A 6,618-nucleotide genomic window follows, 5' to 3' on the forward strand; every position below is an offset into this window, starting at 1 on the left:
AAAACCGTATATGGTTTCCCGTATGGAACCGTATACATGTGCGTTTCCCATTGACGTCCATGTTGAAAAAAAAGGTATGCGGTTGCAGTACGGTGTTTAAACCGGAGACAAAACCGTGGTCAACTACGGTTTTGAGTACAGGAGAAAACCGTATTGCAAGCAAACCATACGCAACCGGGTGCATACGGTTTTCAATTATTTGTCTATGTATACGGTTTTCAATACGGTTCCATACATTTTCAATAATGAAAACGTATACGGGAAACGTACTTGAAAAATGTGTGAACCGACCCTTACATGGTGACAAAATGGAAATATGGTAAAAAGTTGCCTAGTCTGTCATAAGACCTGGGGATTTTTGCATTGGTTTCTGCTTATTCTCTAAAATTTCTGTTTTGGCTTCTAGGAAGCAACTTCCCATTCAGTATGTTTGGTGTTATCTGCTAAATTAAGCCAATACTCTTCAATGAGGCTTTGTTTCAAGTTTACTGTACCCAGAATACACAACTTCCCTGTTTCATTGTTACCTTATTCCTGGTATTTCTCTGCTTCTATTTGACATTTTGGTTGCTTGCAATTAGTTATACTAAAACATTGCTTTCAGTTTGCTGAACATATACAGTCATGGCCGTAAATGTTGGCACCCCTGAAATTTTTCATGAAAATGAAGTATTTCTCACAGAAGGATTACAGTAACACATGTTTTGCTATACACATGTTTATTCCCTTTGTGTGTATTGGAACTAAACCAAAAAAGAGAGGGAAAAAACAAATTGGACATAATGTCACACCGAACTCCAAAAATAGTCTGGCCAAAATTATTGGCACCCTTTCAAAATCGGGGAAAAATAAGATTGTTTCAAGCATGTGATGCTCCTTTAAACTCACCTAGTGCAAGTAACAGCAGCGGAGTACCCCTTTTAAGGTTCTCATCTCTCCTCTCCTCTGCTCCTCTTTTGCAGGTTCCTCTCCGGACATGGCTGTTCATGATGTCCTGACACTAGCCCAACAGCAGAACAACATTTGCAGGAGCTTCTGCAGCTAAACATGAGCCAATCCACCAAAGAAGAAGATGGCAGCAGGCAGAGGTTAGTACATATCCTATGGTTGATTTAAAAATAAACCACCACTTACACACTTGGGCACACTGCCCTGGAAAATATGTGTTGAAGTTGCCCTTAACAAATTAACCAATGATCTTAGCAGAGACTGCTAACAACTATACTGTAGGTAAATCATGGATCTCCAAGAGCGTCACCACCCCAATAAGTTCTAATATATTTTGATGTGGTGTGTGGAGTTATGATCAGTAACTCCATTATTCTCTTTTTATCTGCATTATGTCTTTAAAACAGTCCATTAAGGAACAGGAAAGCCTGAAATGATTTATCCAGTTATGTTTCCATTCAATTGGAGATCCACATAGTGCTGGAAGTGAACAATCCTTTATGAACCCATGTGTCGTTTCAGTTCCTATTAAAGCCATTGTCAAGCAAAACTTCAAGAAACAATCCAGGAGGAGCTGAAATATTGGGTTAAAGGATCATTCACTGTCAGTGCTACCCAGGGCCAGATTAAGGCTGCCTGGAAGACGGAGCACTTCATTATGATGCCCCCCCCCCCCCCCGACAGTTCCCCCCACATTAGGTGCAGTATAGTTCCCCACATTAGGTTGGCAGTATAGTTCCCCACATTAGGTTGGCAGTATAGTTTCCCACATTAGGTGCGGTACAGTTCCCCCACAGACATACAGCCTTCAGCCATATACAGTGGGCCATGGGCCATAGCAGTAGGTCCCGGGACCAGAGGAGAGGTGGTCGGAACACTGAAGATGACGTGCTGGTGCTGGATACTTACCATGCACGCACTTCCTCCTCACTGCTCCGCTCCGTTCTGCTCTCCTATGGGCGCACGCACGGGAAGTCAGTGACGCCCCTGCGTGTGCTACCTCCCGGCGGCCCCTGCGTCTTTAAAGTTAACGTGAGGCAGCAGAGAGGCAACCGGGGCATCCTTGTGTCCTGAAAAGATTTTTCGGGACACAGGGATGTCCCTAATGTGACGGGGGCCTCCTGCTGGCACGGGGCCCGGAGCAGGCGCTCCATGAGCGCCAATGATGATCCGGCCCTGGTGCTACCTGCTTCTCTAAATGTATGTACAATGGGATTTTTGGGACAAGTTATATAAGGTTTGCACCTTTATCCTGTTCAAGTTTTGGTCCTGTGCCGCTGACTTCTTGTGACTAACTAGTAGTTGATTTTCCTCTTTATGCGTTTGCGCAGCGTATTTCGTAGAGCAGGAAATCCTCTGCATATTCTCCTATTAGCAGACACATAGGCCTACCCGGTGGCAGCCCTGTGTTTGCAGTGAGGTTTTAAGGCGAGCCCATGCATTACAGTCACATGGGCGTGCGCCTCCAAACCTTACTGCCGCAGGTAGCCCTGTGTGTCTGCTCATAGGAGAATACACAGCATATTTTAATTATATACACTGCATATACGCTATGTGTGACCCTACCCTAAATAAAAAAAATTTGCAACTTTGAAAATAAAACTCCAATTCTGACATGACACATTTTCTGATTATTTCTTTTAGTACATTTGGATTTAAAGTGTCTTCTGCCTTCTCATAGGAGAGCTCGGCTGTCACCGACAGACAGCTCTCTGCTTAGGAAACGGAACAGTCTCCATTGTGCTGCAGTACTCTGAACAGCTGGTTTAGAATGGTCATTGAGAGTTAATTGCCAACTACCCGGACATTTAATGGGGTACTCCGTACCCAGACATCTTATCCCCTATCCAAATAATAGGGTATAAGATGTCTCCAGGATGGCATTGTCATGTTCTGAACACTAAAATTTGGAGCTGTCTTGTTCATGATGTCATGCCACGCCCTCTCCTTTTATGTCTGAGAGAGGACGTGGCGGCTAGTACATAGCCAATTAGCCGTACAAAAGTCCCGGTAGAGCAGCACATCAGTAGATAAAGACGGTTACTGCAGGTGTGGTATATATATATATATATATATATATATATATATATTTTTTTTTTTTTATAGAGCCGAGGCAAGTGCTCTCTATCACCCAAAGTGCAAGAAAAAGTGCCAAAAGGCACCTGCAAGGATCCAGGTTCGATGCCCCTTTTCACTGAAGCTACTAAGGGGCCGAAAATGCTCCTAGCTTCAACCTAGGCGTTAGGCAAGGTATCAGCCAAGGAGCCGTATACTGATGGCATCTTGACCAAAGCCAAGATGCCCAGGGGTTGCAGGGAGGTGAGGAACCTAATGGCCACACACACCTCCCCTAGACCGCCAGGAGGGACACCCAGAAGGGCTACCGCATCCTGCCAATCCTGTGTACAGAACAACACATAAAAGTGGCACAGTGACAAAACACAAAAAATAAATAAATAAGTGGATAAGTGCAGATATACTGCCCGGTCATCCAGCCAGATCTATAAAAATTTCCCGTATCCTAGCCAGAAGGCCGGAATACCAAGGGTGAGTGCCAAAGGTGAAGAGTAATGGTGCAGTGCTTTCACTCAGTGAGTTATAACACCCAGTGAGTTTCGGCACCTCAGGGTCACCACTCCCCGAGGCACAGAAGTACCTCGGCTCTACACCCCACTACCTCATGGCGAGACCCGGAGGAAACAGGTCACATCAGGGCAGCCGTCGATCTGATTCCTCAGAACCAGCCCCGGAATGCCCCGGTACACCTGCGCCCTCCGTGCAGCACCCATCCCCACCAGCCCCACACTGATGGGACTTCTCCACCAGTATGAAACTGATAAGAACAGATACTACACTTGATCTTAGCCAAAAGGCCGAGAAGCGATACAGAGCAGGGTGATCGTGTGGTATCCCGGGACAGAACAGGGTTCTGTACAGTCCTAAAGTCCCCTCAGTTAGAGTCCCTCAAGTCCACAGGGCTCTCCTGCAGTGTCCCCCTAGGTCATTATTATGATTATTATTGTATATTACTCAGGTACATTTATTATAAGTATTGTACAGTGAATATAAACTATGTATAAAGGTTATTAGGATATTTAAACTGTATAGGACCTTCCTAAGGTCATGTGATATTGTCATGTGATATGTGATCACCAGATACCCAGAGTTCCAGAGGCACAGGTAACCACAGGCAACCAGCTACCAATGGGCTCTAGTCCAGCCCCCTGATATATAAGGGGCTTTAGTCTCCACACTAGGTCTCTTTACTTCCTGCTCTATTACTGGACAGTAAAGCAAGCACAAGTCCTGTACAAGTTCAGTCCAGCTAAGCCAAAGCCTACAAGTCTGCAGCCACATCTAATCTGCAAGTCTCATCTATGTCTACAAGTCAAGTCTCTACTGTCCCTACAAAAGTCATAACAGTAGCACAGTGGCCTGCAACATCATTATTACTACTACAACTCCAAGCAAGCCTGAGAGGTTCCTTGTGTCCCGGTCACCTCTGTGGAAGTTGGCTATCTGTAAGAAACGTTATACTGCCTTCTTCAGTAAAGTTCCAGTTGAATCAAAACCTGCTTTGGACTCTCATTTAATATATGCCGTCTCTGGGTTGGTTGGCGGCGGTGCCCTACACCATACAACTACGTCCTGGCGTCACGAACACTAGGGGTTAACAACATCTTTCCCCAGGGGTCAATAACATCTGGCCCCACCACCTACATCGCTACACCCGTGGTCCCGCCATACACCGTGGGTCACTACACAAGCAGTAATATAGCTCAGGTCAGGAGCTCCCAGGCATTCAAAAAATGAAGACTGCAGCAGCACACAAATGCGGTGAATCAAGTAGTTTTATTCCAGGCAATTTTTTAGCCACCCGTGTGGCCTTTTTCAAGCACAACCATTACATAGCCATCATTCCTCCTCCCATAGACATGAATGGAGAGGGTGTGATGGTTGTGGTCACCCATCATCTGGCACGGAGTGGAGTTCACTCCGTGCACCGGATGACTGAGATGCCACACCAGAGATCGCGGGAGGTCCCAGCGGCCACAGACCCTCGTGATCTGAGAACTTATCCCTTATCCTTTGTATAAGGGGATAAGATATTTAGGGGTGGAGTACCCCTTTAAAGGGTTTATTCAACATTAGAAAAGCATAGTTGATTGCTTAAAAAAACAGCACCGCACTTGTCCTCAGGTTGTGTGATATTGCAGCCCAGTTCCATTGGAATGAATATTGGCAAGTTGTAATACCATACATAGTCTGATGACAGGTGTTCGTACTGTCCATTTAAAAAAATAAAATAAAATCAGCTCTTTTTCTCTATCCCTTATTTTTTTTACATATCCAATGCAGAGGTATGTGTCTTCATGGTTACAGACTAAAATCAAACGTGCAGTCTGATCTTGCAGTTTTGTCCATCCCATTGTGCTATGAGTGGTATTGTTATAGGGAAAATGCAGAGACCAATGATTTGTCTAGCTTGCGCAGGGAGGCAGCTAGGATGTTGTCACTGCTTTCCCCTTATTGTATAAATTCCCTGTGGTTTTCTCATGTCGTGAAAACCACTTCCCATTTTGGTTTCAGGAATTGATGTGGTTATACCACTTGTTGTTTCCTCTTTTAATTCCTGCTTCCCTGAGATATGACCTCTGCTATAGATAATTTCTATAGTTTAAAATAGGTTAAGTGGAGGTAAAAGGCTGCTAGCATGTAAACAGCACATCAGCAGTACATCAGCAGTACTGAGAACAAAAGATGCATTCAGGGCAAGTGTCAGGCGGACAAAGGGGAGCCGCGGATAGGCTGATCAGTTCATGCACACTGGTGCTGTTTATGTAAACATTCGGTTATTTCAAGCCAAACCTGCCAAGTTTGGAGGGACAGGCTTAACAATCTAATGTGTATGGTGGTTTCCCAATTAGATACAGAAAGATTTCAGAATTATTTTATTATATAGATAGTAAAATAGCAAATTAGAAAAAAATTCTTATATGTTTAACATAAAAACTTAATTTAAACAATAGATCACTTTCTGATGACAGATCCCTCTTAAGCAGCTAAGCTTTAACATGTTCTATCCTTTTGTTCTTCCTTGAGAGAAGCCACCACCAGAGCTGCTTGGCAGTGACCTACTCATTGAGCCGAGCTTACATGTGTATGGGGGAATGAACAGAGATAACTGTCAGCCAATGGAATGTGATTCCAACAGCCAGAATCATTTCTAGGTCTCCAAAATATCCAGGGCTAGAGCCCATAGCCCCAATCACACACTCAACCATGCCCAAGCTCACCCAGCCTCCTCCTTCAGTATTCTCACTAATACCAATAGGCATCTGTACAGCGTGGTAGAGGAATCACACTTCTATTACCCTCAGATCTCAGCATATATATACACCTCCTGAGAGTGATCGGAGTTTGATTGCTGTAACCACACTCCTAGCATCCTCACTCAACCTGTACATACAGTGGGGTAAAAAAGTATTTAGTCAGCCACCAATTGTGCAAGTTCTCACACTTGAAAAGATGAGAGAGGCCTGTAATTTTCATCATAGGTATACCTCAGCTATGAGAGACATAATGAGAAGAAAATCCATAAAATCACATTGTCTGTTTTTTAAAGAATTTATTTGCAAATTATGGTGGAAAATAAGTACTTGGTCAATA

The 6,618-nt window shown here is 44.2% G+C and overlaps 1 pseudogene; it reads right to left on the minus strand.

Moving 5' to 3' along the window:
• Window positions 1-3,755: 3,755 nt before the first annotated feature.
• LOC130278205 (U2 spliceosomal RNA) lies at window positions 3,756-3,833 on the minus strand (annotated as a pseudogene).
• Window positions 3,834-6,618: the final 2,785 nt, after the last annotated feature.

Source organism: Hyla sarda, chromosome 6 (genome assembly GCF_029499605.1).
Source record: "Hyla sarda isolate aHylSar1 chromosome 6, aHylSar1.hap1, whole genome shotgun sequence".
NCBI lineage: Eukaryota > Metazoa > Chordata > Amphibia > Anura > Hylidae > Hyla > Hyla sarda.